Source organism: Meriones unguiculatus, chromosome 2, assembly GCF_030254825.1.
Source record: "Meriones unguiculatus strain TT.TT164.6M chromosome 2, Bangor_MerUng_6.1, whole genome shotgun sequence".
In the NCBI taxonomy this organism is placed as follows: Eukaryota; Metazoa; Chordata; class Mammalia; order Rodentia; family Muridae; genus Meriones; species Meriones unguiculatus.
Window position 1 is genome coordinate 122,212,012 of NC_083350.1, and position 24,628 is coordinate 122,236,639.

At 38.0% G+C, this 24,628-nt stretch overlaps 1 non-coding gene across 1 annotated transcript; it reads right to left on the reverse strand.

Annotated features, from left to right (window-relative positions):
• Positions 1–14,235: 14,235 nt before the first annotated feature.
• Positions 14,236–14,361, reverse strand: LOC132652669 (U6atac minor spliceosomal RNA). Its single transcript, XR_009590247.1, has one exon. It is a non-coding gene; the product is annotated as a U6atac minor spliceosomal RNA (small nuclear RNA).
• Between the last annotated feature and the right edge of the window lie 10,267 nt (positions 14,362–24,628).

Below are 24,628 nucleotides of genomic sequence, written 5' to 3' on the forward strand. Positions count from 1 at the left end.
TCAGCAATTCCCTTGCTTTAAATATCTGAGTAGTATTCCATTCTTTAAATGTACCACAGTTTCTTTATCTATTCCTCAGTTGAGGGAAATCAGGGCTGTTTCCAGTCTTTCTCTCTCTCTCTCTCTCTCTCTCTCTCTCTCTCTCTCTCTCTCTCTCTCTCTCTGTGTGTGTGTGTGTGTGTGTGTGCATGTATGTATGTGGGTGTGTGAAAGTGATAATAAAACAATATATTCATGTAAGAAATTCCTAATTCTTTTTTAAATAAGAGTATGGTCCAAGGTTTCTCACTTTCTGTGTAATGTCTGGCTGTGGGTCTCCGTGTTTGCGACCATCTGCTGTAGTAAGGATGTTCTCTGAGCATGGCTGAGCAAAGTGTTGGTCATATTGTTTTCACTTTTTCTCACTAAAGACAGTTGGAGCTGAGGTGAGTCATGGCAATATCATCTTTTAGAAAGAATTTTGAAGGTTCCAGATATTACCCTAGGTCACCTGATCCATGTCAATATTTGTATGTATATCCTCAGAGTAAGACTGAAAATGATTCTGCATTGTTGATTCACATAATCCCAGGTCAAAGTTAGAGAATGTGATTCTCTAACAACCTTCCTCCATAAAATAATATATATGTATATGATTATATATATAAAACATATATATGTATATATATATATTAAGTATACATTTAACAGTCAAAGATAATTTTCCTGGTGACATCATACAAATTTTAAAATTACTAATTAGAAAATATTATAACTTTGTTATTGCATTCAGCTTAGTGTTGTAATAAATATTGTGAAGAAAAACAGTGGCAAGTGGAAATTGCATTTTTACAGTAAGTGTCATTCTTTCTGATTTTGTGCTGACGATAAATATATTTTACCTTTATTTTATAAAAACCATCCTTGTTAAACCTGCATAATAATATCTATCCCATCTCTATAATGTGTACAATATATTTAGGAACAATTTTCATGAAAATGAAAAGTTTCTCAATCAAATATATATTTTTCTATCTATCATGAGCTAATAATTCTCAAAGTTTTCTTTTCATTATTATTAAAAACACAGAAATATATTTTATAAGATATTCTATGTATTTATAATTCCAATTTAGTAATTTACTAGATTTTTTTTAACCTTTAAGTTAGCTTCATCATATTTGTTGCATTAAGTAATGCTGTGACTACTTGTCTTATGACCGTGATTCAACATTTTCAGCTTTGCCAGTAAACTGTTTCAAACTCCAAAACTTTCCTGTTTTCTTAATGCCCTTTACCCTGTATACCTACATGATGACAGGGATATGCATTTTCATCCAGATAATTCAGTAGAGGTATCTCAGTGTAAAATAAAATGTTTTGACTTATCATACTTAACTTATCCTAATTAAAAGAGTAAGAGCCAGCATAAAATGTCCTAAAACCCAGTACAGTTTATCAATGCATTCATGTCTTCTCTCCTTTAGTGACTCTGCAGTGGTTATGAAGAATGTTATCAAGTAGAAATTATGAGAACAATAATTATTATGGTAAGAAATGTACATGATTTATAGCATGACAAATGTTCACTGAAATCTTATGTCTAACCATTAATCTTCTCTAATTTTACACTAACTTGACTATCAGAAAAGGAAAAACTTGGCACTCCTTTCAGCTTTATACAAAAAGAATTACCAGTTCTTAGAAGAAACATGACATAGTTTTTCAGATATGTACACTATCTTGTTACCTTTGGACATTTATTAGAACACTCTATTTGAGCTGTTTTAGGAGATAATGCACATAAGTGAAATGAGGTGAATATTTGAAATGTTTATGAGAAGTAGAAGATTCAAAATCAGTGGTAACATGGCAATGATAGATCAGAAATATTTATAAATTAAACAGTGTCTCTAAATACTTTTTTCCCTAATTTGTAACATTTCCTTTTATTTTAAATGTTTTTATTTATTCAACTTAGACCTCTTTTTTAATTTTTTATTTAAATTTTATTAATTACACTTTATTCATTTTGTATCGACCCATAAGCTCCTCCCTCATCCCCTCCTGGTCAAACCCTCCCCCCCCTTTCTGCATGCATGCCCCTCCCCAAGTCCACTGATAAGGGAAGTTCTCCTCTCCTTTCTGATCTTAGTCTATCAGTTCTCATCAGATGTGGCTGCATTGTCAGGATTCTAGATTATTTCCATGAATAGTCCTTGGTTGGAGTATGAGTCTCTGGGAAGATGCCTGTGTTCAAATTTTCTTGTTCTGTTGCTCTCCTTGTAGAGTTCCTGTAATCTCCAGCTCTTACTATTTCCCACTTCTTACATAAAATTCCATTCACTCTGCCTGACAATTGGCCATCAGGCTAAGCATCAGCTTTGACAGTCTGCACAGCAGAGGCTTTCAGAGGCCCTCTGTGGCAGGTTCCTAGGTTGTTTCCTATTTTCTTCTTCTTCTGATGTCCATCCTCTTTGCCTTTCAGGATGGGGATTGAGCGTTTTAGTTACGGTCCTCTCTTTTGCTTAGTTTGATTAGATGTACAAATTTTAGTGGGTTTATTCTATGTACTATGTTTATATGAGTGAGCATATACTGTGTGTGTCTTTTTTCTTCTGGGACAACTCACTCAGAATGATCCTTTCCAGGTCCCACCATTTACCTGCAAATTTCATTATTTCCTTATTTTTCATTGCAGAGTACTATTTCATCATGTAGATGTACCACAATTTCTGCATCCATTCTTCAGTTGAGGGGCATCTGGGCTGTTTCCAGCTTCTGGCTATTACAAATAAAGCTGCTACAAACATGGTTGAGCAAATTTCCTTTTTGTGTACTTGAGCCTCTTTTGGGTATATGCCTAGGAGTAGTATGGCTGGATCTTAAGGAAGTGCTATTCCTAGTTTTCTGAGAAAGCGCCAGATTGATTTCCAGAGTGGTTGTACAAGTTTACATTCCCACCAGCAGTGGAGAAGGGTTCTCCCTTCTCCATAAACTCTCCAGCATGTGTTGTCACTTCAGTTTTTGATCTTGGCCATTTTGATGGGTATAAGGTGAAAGGTCAGGATAGTTTTGATTTGCATTTCCCTAATGGCTAATGAGATTGAACATTTCTTTCAGTGCTTCTCTGCATTCGATATTCCTCTACAGATAATTCTCTGTTTAGATCTGTTCCCCATTTTTTTAAGTGGATTACTTGGTTTGCTGCTTTTCAGAATCTTTAGTTCTTTATATATACTGGATATGAGTCCTCTGTCAGATAAAGGGTTAGTGAAGATTCTTTCCCAATCTGTAGGCAGTCGCTTTGTTTTGATGACTGTGGTCCTTTGCTTTACAGAAGCTTTTCAGTTTCATGAGGTCCCATTTATTGATTGTTACTCTTAGAGTCTGTGCTGTTGGTGTTCTGTTCAGGAAGTTTTCTCCTGTACCAATGAGTTCTACGGTATTCCTCACTTTTTTTTCTAGCCGATTTAATGTGTTTGGCTTTCTGTTGAGGTCTTTGATCCACTTGGACTTCAGTTTTGTGCAGGGTGATAACTATGGATCTATTTTCATTTTTCTACATGTAGACATACAGTTGGACCAGCACCATTTGTTGAAGATGCTATCTATTTTCCATTGTATGTTTTTGGCATCTTTGTCAAATATCAGGTGTCCATAAGTGTGTGGGTTTATTTCTGGGTCCTCTGTACAGTTCCATTGATCCACCATTCTGTTTCTATGCCAGTATCATGCAGTTTTTATAACTGTTGCACTATAGTACAGCTTGAGATCAGGGATGCAGATACCTCCAGAAGATCTTTTATTGTACAGGATTGTTTTAGCAAAATTCTGGGTTTCTTGTTATTCCATACGAAGTTGAGAATTTTTCTTTCCAGGTCTGTAAAGAATTGTGTTGGCAATTTGATGGGAATTGCATTAAATCTGTAGATTGCTTTTGGTAAGATGGCCATTTTTACTATGTTAATCCTGCCAAGCCATGCACATGGGAGATCTTTTCATCTTCTCATATCTTCTTCTAATTCTTTTTCAGAGACTTGAAATTTTTTTCATACAAGTCTTTGACTTGCTTGGTTAGGGTTACAACAAGGTACTTTATGTCATTTGTGGCTATTGTGAAGGGTGTTGTTTCTCTAATTTCTTTCTCAGCCATTTTCTCTTTTGTATACAGGAGGGCTACTGATTTTTTTTTTTTAGTTAATTTTGTAACCGGCCACTTTGCTGAAGGTGTTTATCAGCTATAGGAGTTCCCTGGTAGAGTTTTTGGGGTCGCTCAGGTATACTATCATGTCATCCTCAAATAGTGATAATTTGACTTCTTTCCAATCTGTATCCCCTTGATCTCCTTCAACTGTCTTATTGCTCTAGCAAGGACTTCCAGAACTATGTTGAAGAGATATGGAGAGAGTGGGCAGCCTTGCCTTGTCCCTGATTTCAGTGGGATTGCTTTAAGTTTCTCTGTGTTCAGTTTGATGTTGACTATAGGCTTGCTGTATATCACCTTTACTATGTTCAGATATGTGCCTTGTATCCCTGATCTCTCCAATACTTTAAATATGAATGGATGTTGGATTTTATCAAATGCTTTTTCAGCATCTAGGGAGATTATCATGTGGTTTTTTTCTTTCAGTTTGTTAATATGGTGGATCACATTGATGGATTTCCGTATATTGAACCACCCCTGCATACCTGGGATGAAGCCTACTTGGTCATAGTGGATAATATCTTTGATGTGTTCTTGGATTTGATTTGCAAGTATTTTATTAAGTGTTTTTGCATCAATGTTCATAAGGGAGATTGGCCTGAAATGCTCTTACTTTGTTGAGTCTTTGTGAGTTTTAGGTACCAAGGTGACTGTGGCTTCATAGAATGAGTTTGGTAATTTTCCTTCTGTTTCTATTTTGTGGAATAGTTTGAAGAGAATTGGAGTTAGCTCTTCTTTGAAGGTATGGTAGAATTCTGCACTGAAACCATCTGGTCCTCGGCTTTTTTTGGATGGGAGCCTTTTTTGACCACTTCTATTTCTTTGGGGGATATAGGACTATTTAATTGATTTACCTGGTCCTGATTCAGCTTTAGTAACTCAAATCGATCAAGAAAGTTGTCCATTTCATATAGATTTTCAAATCTTGTGGCATATAGACTTTTGAAGTAAGTCCTAATGATTGCTTGGATTTCCTCAGTGTCTGTAGTTATGTCCCCCTTTTCATTTCTGATTTTGTTGATTTGGATGGTGTCTTGCTGACTTTTAGTTAGCTTGGCTAAGGGTTTGTCTATCTTGTTGATTTTCTCAAAGAACCAGATCTTGGTTTCATTGATTCTTTGAATTGTTTTATTTGTTTCTAATTGATTGATTTCAGCCATGAGTTTGATTATTTCCTGCTGTCTACTCCTTTTTGGTGTGTCTGCTTCTTCATTTTCTAGGGTTTTTAAGTGGGCCATTAAGTTGCTTGAATAAGCTGTCTCGAATTTCTTCTTGAAGGCACTTAGTGCTATGAACTTTCTTCTCAGTACTGCTTTCATTGTGTCCCACAAGTTTGGGTATGTTGTGTCTTCATTTTCATTGATTCCTAGAAAAACTTTAATTTCTTTCTTTATTTCTTCCCTGACCCAGCTGTCATTTAGTAACAAGTTGTTCAGTTTCCATGTGTGTGTAGGCTTTTTGTTATTTCTGTTATTGTTGAGGTCCAGCTTTATTCCATGGTGATCAGACAAGATACATGGGATTATTTCAATCTTCTTGTATCTGTTGAGGCTTGCTTTGTGACCCACTATATGGTCTATTTTGGAGAAGGTTCCATGAGGTGCTGAGAAGAAGGTAAATTCTTTTGTGTTTGGGTGTAAAGTTCTGTAAATGTCTGTTAGGTCCATTTGATTCATGACCTCTGTCAGAGACAATGTTTCTGTGTTTAATTTCTGTTTTGTTGACCTGTCCTTTGTTGAGAGTGGGGTGTTGAAGTCTCCCACTATTAATGTGTGGGGATCTGTATGTGGTTTAAATTTTATCAATGTTTCTTTTACAAATGTGGGTGCTCTTGTATTTGGGGCATAGATGTTCAGGATTGTGATACCTTCCTGGTGGAATTTTCCCTTAATGAGTATAAAATGCCCTTTTCCATCTCTTTTTATTAATTTTGGTTGAAAGTCTATTTTATCAGATATTAGAATGGCTACTCCTGCTTGCTTTTTGGGTCCATTTGCTTGGAAAGTTGTCTTCCAACTTTTGACCCTCAGGTAATATCTATATTTGTGCCTTAGGTGTGCTTCTTGTATGCAACTCATTGCTGGATTTTGTTTATGTATCCATTCTATTAATCTGTGTCTTTTTACTGGAGAGTTGAGTCCATTGATGTTGAGAGAGATTAATGACCAGTGGCTGTTAGATCCTTTGATTTTGATGTTGGCTGTGGTCATAAGGTTGTGTGCTTGGTTGCTTTTTGTTTTACTGTAGTAAGGTTAATTATTTCCTCTGTTTTCTTGACACAAGCTAATTTTCTTGGGTTGTATTTTCTCTTCCATTGTCTTCTGTAATGCTGGGTTTTTGTGTAGGTATTGTTGAAATTTGTTTTTGTCATTGAATATCTTGTTTTCTCCGTCTATGAGAACTGAGAGTTTTGCTGGGTATAGTAGCCTGGGCTGACATCTGTGTTCTCTTAGGGTCTGCATGATATCTGTCCAGGCCCTTCTGGCTTTCATAGTCTCTGTTGAAAAGTCAGGTGTGATTCTAGTGGGTTTGCCATTATATGTTACTTGGTCTTTTCCCTTGCAGCTTTTAGTATTTTTCTTTGTTCTGTATACTTACTGTTTTGATTATTATGTGGCAGGAGGATTTTCTTTTCTGGTCAAATTTGTTGGGTGTTCTGTAGGCCTCATGTATTCTTATTGGCCTCTCCTTTAAGTTGGGGAAATTTTCTTCAATGATTTTGTTGAAAATATTTTCTGGGCCTTGGAGAAGGGAGTCTTCTTTTTCTCGATACCTATTATTCTTAGGTTTTGTCTTTTCATATTGTCTTGGATTTCTTGGGCGGTCTGTGTCAGGAATTTTTTGGATTTCACATTTTCTTTGACAGATACATTGATTTCTTCCATTGCATCTTCTACACCTGAGATTCTTTCTCCATCTCTTTTAGTCTGTTGGTTATGCTTACCTTTGTAGTTCCTGTTTTCTTCCCTAAATTTTTCCTCTCCATTATTTCCTCCATTTGTGTTTTCTTTAATCTTTCCAGTTCTATCTTCAGGTCTTGAGTTGTTTTGTTTACTTCCTTCACCTGTCTGATTGTTTTTTCCTGTTTTTCTTTTAGTTCCTTCAACTCTGTTTCTTTTATTTCTTTCAGTGATTTAATTATTTCTTTTCTGAAGACCGCAAAATGTTTGGCTGCATCTTCCCGTATTTCTTCACAGATGGCCATAATCTGCTTGTCTTTAACTTCCTCCCATTCTTTATTGATAGCCGTGATCTGTTTGGTTTTATCTTCCTCTAATTCTTTATGTATTTTATTTGTTTCCTCTATTATCCTCTTCATCAGCATAGATGTAAGGTCATCTTCTTGATTTTCTATTCTGCTGTATTGTCCAGGGCTGTTCGCCCCTGGATGGCTGGGTTCTGGAGATGCCATATTGCTCTGTCTTTTGTTGGTTGAGCTTTTACGCTGACCTCTACCCATTGGGCTGTTTTAGGTGTTGGCTGTTAGTTTCTGTGCTTCCTGGAGTCCTGAGGTAGGGAGAATTCCCTTGGCCCGAAGATGATTTTTCCTTAAGGAGTCCTCCTCTTCTTTTTGTTTATGGTCACTGTATGGCCATTGTTTCTCAGGAATTGCCACTGCTCATCTCAGGTGTATAGACCTGATTAGTAGCTGTGATCTTTGTTAGTCAGAGGGGCTCTCCTCTTACCCATAGGAGTTCTCAAGACAGCTGCCCCACAGCTGGGTTTCTCCTTATAAATTTAGTGAGCTGCTGCTGTTGTTACAGTTTTCCAGATACAGTCCTCTTGAAGAACCTGCTGATTCCCTAGCTGTGCGGTTTTCTCCCAACAGGGAAACTCAGTCTGTTATCCTGGGGCACATAGTTCTGTCTGGGAAAGTGAGAGGAGTGCCCAGCAAGTCTCTGGGCCAGAGGCTGAATGCTCTGCTCTGGGCCTGGAGAATGTGCATCTAGGTTGAGTTGGCGCCTAGTGGCACCGCTCTGGTCTGGAGGCTGGTAACTGAGTGCTTCACTCTGGTCTGAAAACTGGGTGCCTCACTCTGGACCGGAAGCTGTGTGTCCCTGTCTGGGGTGGCAGCTGCGGGCACTGCTCTGGTCCGGATGCTGTGGGTGCAGCCCTCTTGAAGGACCAGGGATTCCCACAGTTTTGTCAGTCTAGCTAGGGATAACTGGTTGATCCTTGGCACAGTATCTGAGGGCTGCTGTAATGGCTCTCTGGCTTTTGTAGGTCTGAGGATGCAGCTGTGTGTCCCAGTGCCCTAGGGGTACTCAATAATGGCAGCTGAGCACAGTGCTCCTGCCTGCATTAGAAAGCTAGAGCCTAGAGTCTGCATGAATCCAGAAAGTTTTTTGGAGCTTGGTGTCCTGAGCGTTAGACCTGATGATCCCCCCTGCTGTGGGGTTTCCTCCTGCCAGGGACACCCAGTCTTTGCTTTGGGGACTACCATTCTGTCTGGGGTGGTGAGTAGAACCCACAGGCACAGACACCCGCCCGTGGCTCTGCCTTTCTGGCCGTTGGGAGCCTGGGCATCTGCCTAAACTGGATAATTTTCCCGAGACCTTTTCGGGGTGGTAGTATCAGCTGAGTGCTCTGAGATCAGACCAGCCGTTTCCCTCCCTATGGGTTTGCACCCGACAGTGAAATTCAGTCCCTGGGGCCCACAGTTCTATCTGAGGTGGCGAATCAGGTGCGCAGGCTGACCCATCTTTGCTCCATCTTTGTCCCTGAACATCTTGTACGAAGAACAAATTTTTGGTTACAGACTTTTGGGGGTGGGTTGGGTTCTCTATACCTCCACTGAAAGTCCTGCCTGGCTACAGGAGGTGGCCACTTCAGGATCCATATCATCCTGCTTTTAGGAGTCTCAACTAGGATGACCCCAACAGACTTGCTAGGGACTCCCCTATCCCAGCTCTCTGGAAATCCCACAGATGTACCTCCACCTCAGATTTCCTATTCCCCCACCAAACACTCTCTCCCCAGTTCTCCCTAATACGTAATCTCACCCCTGCTTCCCTCCCCATCCTCTCTCCTACCCAGTTCCCTCCATCTATCCAAATCTAATGCCTATATTATTTAACTTTCTGAGTAAGATTCAAGGATCCTCTCATGGGTCCTCCTTGTAACATAGCTTCTTTGTGTCTTTTCTTTTTAGCATGTTTACCCTGTAAATTATGGCTAATATTCACTTATAAGTGATTACATACCATGCATGTCTTTTTGGGCTTGGGGTACCTCATTTAGGATAATTTTTTTTCTAATTCCATCTATTTTCAGCAAATTTCAAAATGTCACTGAATTAATAGCTGAGTAATATTTCATTATGTGGGACATCAGAAATAGAAAACAGGGAACAGGACAGGAGCCTGCCACAGAGTGCCTCTGAAAGGCTCTACCCTGCAGGGTTTAAAATGGATGCTCAGACTTATGGCCAACATTTTGGCAGAGTGCAAGGAATCTTATGAAATAAGTGTGAAATAGTAAGACCTGGAGAGGACAGAAGCTCCACAAGGAGAGCAACAGAACCAAAAGATCTGGGCACAAGGGTCTTTTCTAAGACTGATACTCCAATGAAGAACAATTCATGGAGATAACCTAGAACCCCTGCACAGATGTAACCCATGGCAGTTCATTGTCCAGGTAAGTTCCATAGTAATGGAACAGGGACTGCCTCTGACATAAACTGATTGGCCTGCTCTTTCATCATCTCCCCCTGATGGGGAAGCAGCCTTACCAGGCCACAGAGGAAGACACGGAAGCCACTCTTGATGAGACCTGATAGACTAGGAGCAGAGGGAAGGAGAGGAGAACCTCTCCTATCAGTGGACTTGGAGAGGGACATGGGTGGAGAAGGGGAAAGGAGGGTGGGCTTGGGAGGAAAGGAGCAAGAGCGCTACAGGGTGGATACAAATTGAATAAAGTGTAATTAATAAAAAATAAAATAAAAATATTTAAAAAGTAAGACATTTTATTTATCCATTCTTGGTTTGAGGGACATCTAGGTTGTTTCCACTTCCTGGCTATTATGAATAAAGATGCTGTGAACAAATTGAGCAAGTTTCCGTGTTGTATAGTGGAGCATCTACTAGGTATTTTCTCAGGATTGATATAGCTGAATCTTGTAGGAAGATCAGTACCCAAATTTCTGAGTAACCTCCAGGTTGGTCTCCACAGCGGTTGTACACGTTTGTACTCCCACCACTACTGGGACAATATTTGCCTCACTCAACAGCTTTGCCAGTATGTCCTGTCACTTGAGGTTTTGAACTTATTCATTCTCAGGGTTGTAAGATGGAATCTCAGTCATTTTGATTTGATTTGCATTTCTCTGATGACTAAGGATGTTGAACATTTGTTTAAGTGCTTCCCTGTTTAACACTGTACTCCATTTTTTTAAATTTAATTTTATTTATATATTTATTCATTACAGTTTATTCACTTTATATCTCCCACTAAAGCTCCCTCCCTTGTCTCTTCCCATTTCCACTCTGCCTCCCTCTTCTTCCTCTATGTTTTTTTTTCCCCTAGTCCCCTGTTAGGGGAGGACCTCCTCCACCTCTATCTGACCCTAGCTTCTCAGTTCTCATCAAAGCTGGCACCTCATCTTACCCTGTGGCCTGGCAAGGCTGAACCCCCAGGGTGCAAGAGCCTGCCACTGAGTTTATGTCAGACACAGTCCCTGTACCTCTTACTAGGGCACCCATTTGGAAACTGTGCAGCTACTGGGCCTCCTTTGAATGGGGGTTCTAGATCTTCTCCATGCAAGGGACTTAGTTGGAGTATTGGTCTCTGTAAGACTCTCTGGGCCCAGGTTTTTTGGCTCTGATGTTCACCTTGTGGAGTTCCTGTCCCCTCCAGGTCTTTCCATCTCCCTCTTCTTCCATAAGGATTCTGGCACTGTGCCCAATGTTTGTCTATGAGTCTCAGTATCTACTTCTATACCCTGGTGGGTAGAGTCTTTCAGATGCCCTCTGTGGAAGGCTCTGTCCTATTCCTTGTCTTCTCTTACTTCTGATGTCTATCCTGTTTGCTCTTCAGAATGAGGATTAAGCATTTTCTCCTTGTTGTTTAGCTTCTTTAGGACTACAGATTTTAGTATGTTTATTCTATATTATATGGATAATATCCACTTACAAGTATTTGTTATATCTATCTTTCTGCTTCTGTGTTTTTAATTGGGTTATTTGGTTTTGGTGTATAATTTCTTGAATTCTTTATATATTTCAGATCTTTTCCCATCTGATACTGTCATATTGACAGTATCCTTTGGCTTGCAGAAGCTTTTCAATTTCATGAGGTCCCATTTATTAATTGTTGATCTTAGTGCCTGAGCTATTGGAGTTGTCTCCTGTTCCAATGAGTTCAAGGCTCTTACCCATTTCATTTTTTAATTAGATTTAGTGTATCCAGTTTTATCTTGAGGACTTTGATCCACTTGCACTTGAGTTTTGTGCAGGGTGATAAATATGGATGTATTTGTATTTTTCTCCATGCAGACATCTATTTAGAACAGCACCATTTATTAAAGAAGCTTTCTCTTTTCCATTGTATTGTTTTGTCTTATTTATAAAAAAAAAAATCAAGTGTCTGTAGGTGTGTGGGTTTCTCTCTGGGTCTTTGATTCAATTCCATTGATTATCCTGCCTGTTTTTGTTTTTTTTTTTTTCAATACTCTGAAGTTTTTTTTTTTTATTACTATTGCTCTACAATATACCTTGAAATTAGGGATGGTTAGACGCTAGAAGATCTTTTTTATTAAATTTTCATTTTTTATATTAATTACAGTTTATTCACTCCATATTCAGCTGTAGCCCCCTCCCTTCTCCCTTCCCAATCCCACCTTCCCTCCTTTATCTCCTCCTATTTATTGTACAGGGTTATTTTAAGCTAGACTGGGTTTTCTGCTTTTCCATATGAAGTTGAGAATTTTTATTCCAAAGTCTGCAAAGAATTGTGTTGATTTTTTGATGGAAATAGCATTAAATCTGTAGATTGCTTTTGTTAGGGTGATCATATTTTACTATATTAATCTAACTGATTCATAAGCATGGGCAATCTTTTCATCTTTTGCTATCTTCTTCAATTTCTTCAGAGACTTGAAATTCTTATCATACAGGTCTTCACTTGTTTGGTTAGAGTTTCATCAAGATTTTTTTACATTATTTATGTCTATTTTGAAGGGTGCTGTGTCCCTAATTTTTTTAGCCCATTTATCATTTGTATACAGAAGGTCTACAGATTTTTTTGAAATAACTTTGTAACCAGAGAATTGCTAAAGGTGTTTAGCAGCTGTAGAAGTTCTCTGGTAGATTTTTGGGGGTCAGTTATATATACTATCATAGCATCTGTATGACTCTCAAAAATCCAACAGAGAGCAAACACTTCTCTGAGTGTTTCCACGAAACCAGAGATGAATCCTACTCATTGCAAAGCAAACTAATGCAAAAGTGTTCTCACTGTGCGTGGGCTTCTATTTATCCCATCTCAGCTCTACATGGGGATGTTTTCCAGCTCACAAGATCACTGCCCCTCGAATGAGGTAATTTTCAGCTGGCAAACATCAAGTACCTTTTCAAGAGGGCTGTTTCCCCACAGGGGCTATTTTCTGCTGGGAGAAAAACATTTCTCTATTCCACACCTGAGACGAAAACAGAAAACATATTCACATGACACAACTGAGTTACCAAAGAAACCAGAACCTTCTACTTCAGCCTTCATTTTCATTGAATTCTAAAAAAGCTTTAATTTCTTTCCTCATTTCTTCCCTGACCCAGTGGTCATTTTGTAGAGAATTGCTCAGTTTTCATGAGTTGGTAGACTTTCTGTTCTTTCTGTTGTTGTTGATGCCAAGTTTTAAATCCATGGTGATCTGATAAAATACAAGGTGTTGTTTCAATTTTCTTGTATTGGTTGAGGCTTGCTTTGTGACTGACTATGTGGTCAATTTTGGAGATGATTTCCTGAGGTTTTGAGAAGACTGTATATTTCTTCGTATTTGGGTGAAATGCTCTATAGATATTGGTTAGGTTATAACCTCTGTTAGTTTTATTATTTTTCTGTTTAGTTTCTGTTTCTATGACCTGTCCATTGGTGAGAATGGTGTGTTGAAATCTCTCATTATTAATGTTTGGGGTTTGATGTGCAATTTAAGCTCTAGTAACATTTTCTTTTTGTTGTTGTTTAGTTTTTTTATGTGGGTGCTCCTTTATTTAGGGCATAGATGTTCAGAATTGAGATGTTCTTTAATAAGTACTTCTATCTCTTGATTACTGTTGGTTAAAAGTCTATTTTATTAGCTTTTAGAATTGCGACTTCTGTTTGCTTCTAGTGTCTGTTTTCTTGAAAAATTCTTTTCCAGCCTAAAGATATTATTACTCTGAGGTAATGTCTATCTTTGTTTCTGAGGTGTGTTCCTGTATATAGTAGAATGATGGGTTCAGTTTTCACCTCCGTTCTGATAGCCTCTGTAGAAGAACTGAGTCCATTGATTTTGAGAATTATTAATGACCAATGATTGTTATTTCTTGTTATTTTGATGTTGGTGATGGTATTGTGTGTGTGGGTATGTTTCTTTTTTGGTTTAACTGCAGCGTTTATTTCCTGTGTTTTCTTAGGTGTAATTAACCTCACTGGTTTGTAATTTTTCTTCTACTATGTTCTGTAGGGCTGAATTTGTGAGTAGAAAATTTGTTGGTTTTTTTTTTTTTTTTTTTCACAGAATATCTTGTTTTTTCCATCTGTGGTGATTGAAAGTTTTGTGTGATCTACTAATCTGGGCTGACATCTGTTGTCTCTCAGGGTCTGCAGGACATATGTCTAAGCCTTTTTGGTTTTTAGACTCTCTGTTGAAAAGTCCGATGTGATTCTGATAGGTCTGCACTTACATGTCATTTGGCAACTTTTTTTATTTTAATTTTTATTAATTATACTTTATTTACTTTTTATCCCCCCATAAACTCCTCTCTCCTCCCTTTCCAATCTCACCTTCCCTTCCCCCTCTCCACACATGCCCCTCCCCAAGTCCACTGATAGTGGAGGTCTTCCTCTCCTTCCAAAAACAGTGGTTAGATGCCACAAAGTAGGTGGCAATGCCTTAACCATATGCCTCTTGTTAGGCCCAAGGTCCTCTTCCATTTTTGTCAAGGGGAGTGCTAACCTTCTCTCCTTTCATACAACACATTTGGCAACTTTCAATATTCTTTCTTTTTCTGTACATTTAGTTTTTTGATTATTATATGACAGGAAGATTTTCTTTTCTAGTCCAACCTAATTGGTGTTCTGTTTGTTTATGGGCATTTCTTTCTTTGTGTTGGAGAAATTTACATCCATGATTTTTTTTTAATATTTTCTGGTCCTTGGAACCAGGAATCTTCTTTTTCTATTCCTATTATTGTTAAGTTTCATCTTTTCATAGTGTCCCTGATTTCTTGATTGTTTTTTGTCAGCAACTTTTTAGATTTAACGATTTCTTTTACAGGTATCTCAGTCTGTTCCATTGTGTCTTCCATGCCTGAGAGTCTCTTTTCCATCTCTGGTATTCTGCTGTTGATTCTTACATCTGTAGTCCCTCTTATCTTCCCTAAGTTTTCCATCTCCAAGGTTCTCTCAGTTTGTCTTTTCTTTATTATTTCTATTTCAATTTTCCAGTCTTGAATTGTTCCATTTGTATATTTTAGGTACATGTGTTCCTAAAATAAAGATGTTGAACAGTATCATCAATATGTCAACAACTGAGAGAATTTGTACTTTATATTATTTAAAATCTAAAAGGATAGGTTCTGCATTTCAAGCTTAAGAAAGATTAAATGTGAAGTATCGTACTCTTTGCACAACAGGAAGCCTGTACCTCATCATTCCATTCGCTCATATCTCATATAATGACATAGATTCTGTCAGTGTCAATGAATTGGAATTTGATTTTGTTTCTCTCTATGTATGTGATGGAACAGGAAGAAAGAGAAGCAAAAAGATTGGGGATAGGCAAAGACAAACTGTTGACATTGAAATCAGAGTAGAAGTGAAGAAATTTGACATTAAGAAAATCAGTATGCATCCCCTTTCTCTGAGAAAAACAGTTCCTAACTTTCTACAGGCAGACTGCCCTTCCAAGGAAAGAGAGATACACACTCAAACTTAGCTTTGTTCCTGTTATTTTACTACAAATCTTGCCCTTCTACTGAACCTCGTTTCAGAGTCAATTTAAGAGATCAAGAACAGAGCCTCAGGTATTCTCTATCCACATTCAATAGCTCTCACAAATTTCACAGTCTGACTGCCTGAGGTTACTCAGGAAAATATAAACATAACTGTAAAGGAAGAACTCATATGGTGATATTGTTAAATTTTATTTGTAATAGATATTCAATCCCTGGAAATATTATTTGAGAATATTATGAAACACTTGCCAGGCTTTTTCAGCTTATATGGGTCAGGGCTCCCTATAAGAGGAGAATCCATACATGGTCCTGGGTTGAATGTCAGTCTCAGAAAAGACCCTTTGCCCAGATATATTTGGTCCTTGTGGAGCTCCTATCCTTTCCCCATCATACTAACTCCCCTTCTTTCATATGATTCCCTCTACTCTGCCTAAGGTTTGGTTATGAGTCTTTGTATCTGCTTTGAAAACACTACTAGTTAGAGTCTTTCAGATGCCTTCAGTAGACTCCTGTCATACGTTCAATGCAAATCCCATCTGTCTTTCTAACAAGGACTATTTCTAACAGGAACTCAATGGCTGACTCTTTGACCTCCCCACTCCCCAAGGAAGGAGAAGTCCTGTTAGGCCACAGAGGAGGACTTTGCAGCCAGTCCTGAAGATACCTAATAAAACAGATCAGATGAATGGAGAGGAAGTCCTCCCCTATCAGTGGACTTGGAAAGGGGCAGGGTGGAGGGAGGGAGGGTGGGATTGGGAGGGAATGAAAGAGCGGGATACAGCTGGGATACAGAGTTAATAAAATGTAACTGATAAGAAAAATATAAAATTAAAAAAAAAGAAAAAAAGGAGAATCTAAAGAATGAATGCGTTATTAAGAAAAGATTTATTATATTGGCTTAAACAATACAGTCAGTGTAGTCCAACAATGATTTCCTCATGCAAAGAGCCTGAGGACCTAATATCTGCTTAGTGCACAAAACTAGGTAACTCAAGAGTATCAATATGGATCTTAAGTCACTCATGATTACCGAAAAGTCACAAGTCTATAGATCATATTGGAAGGATCAATAATCTGGGTTCTAATATCACAAAAAGCCAGATGCACTAGCCAACAAAAGGGAACAGAGAACAAATAAAGAGTGAAAGCTTTTTCCTTGAACGTTCTTTTTTTAATTATTTTATTAAATATTTTTATGTATTTATGTATTTATTTATTTAGGTTTTTTATTTTTTTAATTTTTATTCATTATTTATTTTTTAATACTTTATCCACTTTGTATCCCCCCCATAAACCCCTCCCTCCTCCCCTCCTAATCCCACTTTCCCTCTCCCTTCCTTGAACTTTCTTATCCCTAAGACATCACTTGTAGGTACAGCTACAGTCATGGTTGGATTTCCTATATCATTTTATTAAGAAAATGCCAGGTTAGAGAGAGAAATTAGAGATTGAAAGTGCCCTCTGAAGTCCAGCAACGGGGGTTCTAAAACATTCTTCTGGCAAACACGGGCACTTGTACGAAATGTAAATAGCCACATACCACATATAATTATAGTCTTTAAGGAAAATAAATGTTTTTTAAACCAAAAGTATCTCTCATAGGTCTCCCACCAGTTTGTCTCCTGGTTATCCCTAGATCCTGTCAAGTTCAGCAGGATGTTGACAGAGGATAAAGCAAACTAACCTGAATGCCTTGAATTATATGAATGAGTCAGTTATTTACAGTTGGCACCTGTGGAACTACTGCTATGTGACATTTATTTTTATCAAAAAATAATCCTGTTGAAATATTTTATCTGTTACCTAATCTAGAACTTAAAATATAACTAAGAAAAATGTCTTAAGGAGTGGTTATTAAGGCCTAAATCTACTTTTATTTTAATTTATGGTTGAAATACAAATTTAGTTATAGATTGATGTAAAAGCATTATTCAAAGCATCATTGAACTATTGGAATTGTTTATAAACGGATTTTAAAGGAATTATGAGTTAAGACACAGATATACAACATTAACTGACAAATATACGGGTTCTTGATATAAACTCCATTTATTACTTCCTGTGTCTGTGTTAGATTATTAAAAGAATGAGGCTGTCAACAGATCTTCTATATAAGAGGTTTATTAGGTGATTATGGAGGGAAGGGGGACAGGACAATGATTGGGAGAGAAAGAGAATAAAAAGGAAAGGGGGCGGCCCAAGAGAGAGAGCAAGAAGAGCGATAGAGAGTCAGAGAGAGAGAGAGAGAGAGAGTAAGAGTGAGAGAGTAAGAGAGAAACAAGAGAGCGACCATGTGTTGGGTTGTCCCTTTAAGGGGCAAGGTAACCACACCTTCCAGGTGTGGCCACCTGGCCAGTGACACATGATGACATCATAAGTTGCTAGGTAACCCAGAAGCAGGTTGTGTTCCAAAATACTAACAGTCTGTATTTCACAAAAATATTTATCAGACTTTGAGTGTTTTTCATGAAGGACAGTGAAGTACCTAAGTTTTAAGGTAAACTAATTAAGATTACTGGCCAATGTTGTTTGCCTAAGAGATGTTAGGCAAATAATTACATACATACAGTTGCTTAAAGTAAATAACTGTGTTCCTCTTGAAGGAACACTTCTTAACCAGAATTTTATTAAACATTCTTAAGATGAGTAAAATCTTCTAAGAACCCTGCTCTTGTCTACAATAGTTTTCATGTGTAAACATTGAATGAAATTCAGAAATCACGTTTTCTCCAAACCTTCACTTGATGTAGCCATAAGAAAGTGTTTTGCTTAATGTGTCAATGCTACTATAGCAGTTTTGATATCTATTTTATATGTCATGTAGGATATTTCACTTGGCAGAGAAGTGGCTTCATTAGATTTATTAGTTTCCACACAAATTATGCACAAAATAAATTCATTCTTGGATGCTGTGCTATATAATGCAATCTTCCTCAGTTTTCTTTTTTTGAACTTTTTAAAGATGTAGATAGGCTTATGTTACTTGAATACAAGTTGTAAAAAATTATTGCTAATTAATGTTCTTTTAATAGAGTTGAAAATGTTTCACATTCTGTACAGTGCTTCTCTCCTAGAAATCTTCATGTTTGAGTCGCATCCTACACTTAAGTCTGTAACCCATTCTTAACTAACAATACTCACTTCTTTCTTCTTTTAGACTCTGTCATAACTGAAACTTCTCAAAGAGAATTAACTTTTAGTTACCTTGATATTTTTGGTATATATGACATAATAATGTTTATGAAAGAATGGATAACTATTCAAAACAAATTTGTATCACTTTTACATACTGTGGTGGTTTGAATGAGAATGGTCTCCATAGGCTCCACTGATTATAGGCTTAGTCCCCAATTACTAACACTGTTTGGAGAGTGTTTAGAAATATGACCTTGTTGGAGCAGGCGTATCCCTGGAGGCAGGTGGAGAGGAGTGAAAAGACTCATGTCATTCTGACCAATCCCATCCCCCAGCTTTGTAGTGGTAGAATAAAATATGAGCTCTTACCCATTACTTTGCACCACCACCATGAAATCTAAATATCTGAAACTATAATCCACATTAAATGTATACCTTTATAAGTTTCCTCAGTTATGCTGTGTCACCACAACAGAAGTAGGGACCAGAAAGAGGGCTATTGCTGTGATAGACATGCCACATGTTTTGTTTGGTCGGTTGGTTTTGTTTGCTGTTTGATGAATTTCCCTTACCCATACACCTCAGTTCATCAAGTTGCAGCAGGACTGAGCATGACCTCTTCCTCTGTGGCCTGACAAGTGAGTCATTTTCCAATCCAATTCCTACTTTCTTTACTAGACCACCCACATGAAGCCTAAGCTTCCTATCTTCTCTTCTCTGCCTATATTTGTGTTTGGGGGTAGGGGACTATGTTCCTTTCTGCATGCTGCTTGGTTGATGCTTCAGTCTCAGAAAGCTGCTCTGGGCCATGGTTAGTTGTCTCTGTTGGTTTTCTTGTGGAGATCCTGTCACTTCCAGGTCCTTTTCTTTTTTCTCCCACTTTTCCACAAGAGTCTCTAGGCATCACCCAATGTTTGGCTGTGAGTCTCAGAATCTGTTTTGAGGTGCTGCTTGGTAGAGCCTCTCAGTGGACAATTCTGAAAGGCTCCCGTCTGTAAGCTTAGCAGAGTGTCATTTATAGTATCAGGGATTGGCACTTTCTGATTGGGTGGGTCTTTGGTTGGGCCAGGCATTGGTTGGATATTTTCTCAATCTCTGTTCTATCTGCTCTATTTTTATCCCTACACATCTTGGCAGGAGGGTGAATTTTGAGACAAAATATTTGTGGGTGTATTAATGTTCCCTTCCATTTATTAGAAGACTACTCTAGTTAGAAGATATCCTCGTCAGTCTCTATAGTCTCTGCTGCTAGGAGTCTCTGTTTTAGTCTCATTTATGTTCTACCAGGAGCCTAACCTGACTTAGGTCTCCAGCTTGTCACAGAGATACCCCCATCCTCAGTTTTTCTTTTCTCTACAGGCCTTCTGTCCTCTTGTTCTTGCTCTCCTCAGGTCTGATCACTACCCTCTTAACTCTCGGTGCCCCCTTTCCTACCTTGTTCTTTTTCTTCAGCCACTACCGCTGACTATTCTATCTCAATTTTCAAGTAAGGTTTATGTATCTTCTATTGGATCCTCCATGTTACATATCTTCTTTGGGTCTATGCCTCCTAGTATGCTTATCCTGTAATTTATAGCTAAAATCTAGTTATAAGTGACTACATACCATGTATGTTTTTCTGGGTCTGGGTTACCTTACTCAGTGTGATCTTTTCTTGTTCTGTACATTTGCTTGAAATTTCTTAATTTTTTGTTTGTTTTTAATAGTTGACTAGTATTCCATGTGTAAATGTGCCACAGATTCTTTATCCATTCTTCAGTTGCCAGACATCTAGATTGTTTCCAGATTCAGATTCACTTTAGCTTATCATTTGCTTTCACCATGGTATTTTAACACAGCAATAGAATAGTAACTACTACACACAGTTTTGAGCTTGAAATAAAATACTTAAATTGAAATTTGATGAACTAATAGAGAAGTTTATAATATGTATTCTTAAAACATAAGATGTTCCCACCATTTGCCTGCAAACTTCATGATTTCCTTGTTTTTGTTGCTGAATAATATTCCATTGTGTAGATGTAACACAATTTCTGTATCCATTCCTCAACTGAGGGGCATCTGGGTTGTTTCCAGCTTCTGGCTATTGCAAATAAGCTGCTACAAACATGGTTGAGCAAATGTCCTTGTTGTATACTTGAGCATCATTTGGATATATGCCTAGGAGCTGTATAGCTGGATCTTGAGGAAGCACTATTCCTAATTGTCTGAGAAAGCAACAGATTGATTTCCAAAGTGGTTGTACAAGTTTACATTCCCACCTGCAGTAGAGGAGGGTTCCCCTTTCTCCACATTCTCTCCACCATGTGTTGTCAAATGAGTATTTGATCTTAGCCATTCTGATGGGTGTAAGGTAAAATCTCAGGATCGTTTTGATTTGCATTTCCCTGATGAGTAAGGACGTTGGGCATTTCTTTTAAGTGTTTCTCTGCCATTTGATATTTCTAAATGATGTAACACAGAAGCAGAAAGACACACAGGGTATACACTCACTCATAAATGAATATTAGATATATAATATAGGATAAACATACTTAAATCTGAACACCTAAAGAAACTAATCAAGAAGGAGGACTCTGCCTAATATGCTCAATCCCCATTCAGAAAGGCAAAGTAGATGGACATCAGAGGAGGGAGAAGACAGGGAATAGGACAGGAGCCTACCACAGAGGGCCTCTGAAAGCTCTACCCCACAGGGTATCAGAGCAGATGCTGAGACTTATAGTCAAACTTTGGGCAGTGTGCAGGGAATTTTATGAAAGAAGTGGGAGATAGTAAGACCTGGAGATGACAGGAGTTCCACAAGGAGAACAACAGAAGCAAAAAAAAATCTTGGCACAGGGGTGTTTGTTGAGTCTGATACTCCAAACAAGGACTCTTCATGAAGATAACCCAGAACCCCTGCACAGATGTAGCCATGGCAGCTCAGTGTCCAAGTGGGTTCCATAGTAATGGGAATCGGGATTGTCTCTGATATTAATTGATTGGCCTGCTCTTTGATTACCTCCCCCTTATGGGGGGGGAGCAGCCTTACCAGGCCACAGAGGAAAACAATGCATTCATTACTGATGAGACCTGATAGACTAGGATCAGAAGAAAGGAGCGGAGAACTTCTCCTATCAGTGGACTTGGGGAGAGACATGGGTGGAGAAAGGGGAAAGAGGGTGGGATTGAGAGGGGGGGAGGGAGGGAGCTACAGGAGGGATACAAAGTAAATAAACTGTGATTAATAAAAATTAAAATTAAAAAAAGATGTTTTGATATTATAGTAATGAATCTTCAACTATGCATGTTTTACCACAGTTTTCATAGTCCTCTTTTATCTTTCCTCCTATTTGATTTCCTCAACAAGCCTATGAAATATGCAAGATTAATATCGTGAATGTATAGAATCAGCAACTGAGTCTTACAGAGATCAAATAGTGTATTCAAAAAGACTACCAGAGTCCCCTTCCCTATGGATCAAATATCCTCCAAAAGCATAAATTATTATATATTTGCAAGATACCTTCAATATTTCAAATTAACTATAGAACAATAATTGTCTGCAGATGAAGGTAAGGCTTTGCTCCAAAACCTCAAAGGTCATCTCCATGGTTCACTTATTGGGGCCTACCAATGGCCACAAGCACCACTGCAACCTTCCACTCACATCCTTTGTACCTTCTTATCTGCTGGATAACATGACATGGTCCAAAATAGAACAACCTGCACTGTGGCTTCAACCTGCTGAAGGGCCTTCTTTTTCAAGGCTCCACTCAAAGCTAGCAGCTTTCTGGGTCACTTGGTATATGGAGTTGAGTAAGATACCCAAGTGAGAAATGTGTTAACTATGGAATCTAAATAAATCCAGTAAACATTATACTTCATTTTTGTGATAGGAGTGGCTAGGATCAATAATTTAACCTTCACCTAAGAAGAGCTCTACATGCCCCAGACCACAGGAATCCTAGAAATTTCACAAAGGTAGAGACTCTTGAATTTTCCCATGATCTACACATGTGTTATCAAGGAATCTGCAGTCATTGTGACCTCTTATACACTTGATCCAATCAGTATAATAACAACAATACAGTGGACTAGTGTTATATTGTGTGGAAAGACAAATGTCCAAGTTTTTAAGAATACTTTGAACTAAGTCATGACAAAAGACTGGGGAGTTACCATATCCTCAAGGTAAAACTTTAAAAGTTATATAGTTGGCCTTGTCAAGTTGAATCATATTGCTTCTCATTGTCCTAACAGACAGGTACTTAGAAAGAAGCCTATGGTAGATCGATAATTGCATATCACGTACCAGGAGATTGGTTAAGCTCTTCAAGTAAGGATACTACATCTACTATAGCAGCTGAGATTGGAATTACTATTTGATTAAGTTTTCAACACTCAACTGTTTTTATCCATGATCCATTTGTCTTCTGCACAGGGCAAGTAGGAGAGTAAATGGGAGATGTATTGGGAACCACCCAGCATCTTTCACATCCTTGGAACTGACACTAATGCCTTCTAATGTGACTTTTCCTTCTAATGGAAATCTGTAATGAAAATTTCTCAAAAGAAATATGATCTCATGGTCTTCTGTGCCTGCATACCTTAAAGAGTCATTCATATCTTATATGCTAACATCCATCATATTCTTGATATTGAGATATATCATGAGTTGAAGGGTTCACAAGATTTCTATATAAATTCTCACAATCCTTGTTTACAACGTTTAGATACATTTTAAACTTTGTTTAAAAAGAGGCAAAAGTTTGTGCTAACGAAAAGTAGGTGATAAACAGGATCAAGAGATTGAGCAATATAGAGGGAGGGATGGGAAAGACAGAGAGGCAGAAACAGAGGCACAGAGACAGAGATGAATATAGAGATGAACAGAGACTATGCCATTATGAAAGGTACTTTGTTTTGGTAAATTAAGCATTTCCATAAATTATAAAAGTTGACATTGCACTTGATTAATGAAGTCTGGATGCTTAAGTTTTGTAAAAGTCTTTGAGATAGGTTATCTTGTAGTAAAATTAAAAGAATAATTATATGCAACACTCCAGAGGTGTTTCTAGGAATCTCCTTATTCTTTCTGTCTTCTATCAAATGGAGAACAAAATAAGTAGAGGAGGTGAAAACTCCCTTTTGGTCATGAAGATATGCTGAAGAAGGTGGCAGCAGCCTATGAATCATGTTATGTAACTAAAAGTAGCACAGCAGAAGGAGAAACACCAAATTACTGCAAGAGGGAGATCACAGAATCAGAGTGTGTAACAGGTCAAAGCGTGTGTATATATTTTAGCATATTGGGTCAGCAATCAAAGAAGGAGCCAAAATAAGACTTCATGATTGGGAGCAGATGATTTTCTACTCAAATCCAGGCATGAACAAGTGTATAGCTTAAATGGTGACTTTATAATATAATCAATGAAAGTCCCTAATTCGCTGGAAGTAATCGCTTTGTACACGATCCAGATCCCTTTCCAATTCCTTCCATTAAAATGTTTATATATAAAGTAGGTACAAGTTCAGGCAGGAAATAGGCATTTTTGAAGTTTTTAAAAGCCACTTAGATGTGTATCCCTTCAACTAAAGCTCAGTTAGTGGAAGCACAGAGCTCAAAGGAAAACCCTGAATGCAGCCCTAATATTCAAAGATTTCCTTATAGTGAGAGAAAGATGAGAAAAGCTATTGCAACCTTACTTACAGTCTTTGCCTCGTACTATGGTGAAGGGAGATCAGAAGATTGTTGGCAGGAGCAAAAGTGTGGGTGACATTAATGGGGGCAGATAGAACATGAGCAAACAAAGGCTAATGGATAGGGCAAGAGGAGCAGGAGGATCAGGGCTCCAGGTAACACCAGGGCAGGTGTAAATTAGAAGGGAAACTGCTCTGGCTTTAGAGGGATCCCGGAAGGACATTAGCAGGAGATGGCTTTCTATGTTACAAGCAGAAATTAACAAGCCACTGGTCATAAAAACACAGCCTGTTAAATTGCCATGTTAACTTCCATAAGACGAAAAGTTCAAGGAGCCATTTGAGAACAATGGAATTGTTCTAACACATAGACATAGGTAAATAATACCTATGTACAAAATGTATTCTCTTTAGAATACATAGGACAGGAACTCCACAAGGAGAGCAACAGAACTAAAAAATCTGAGCA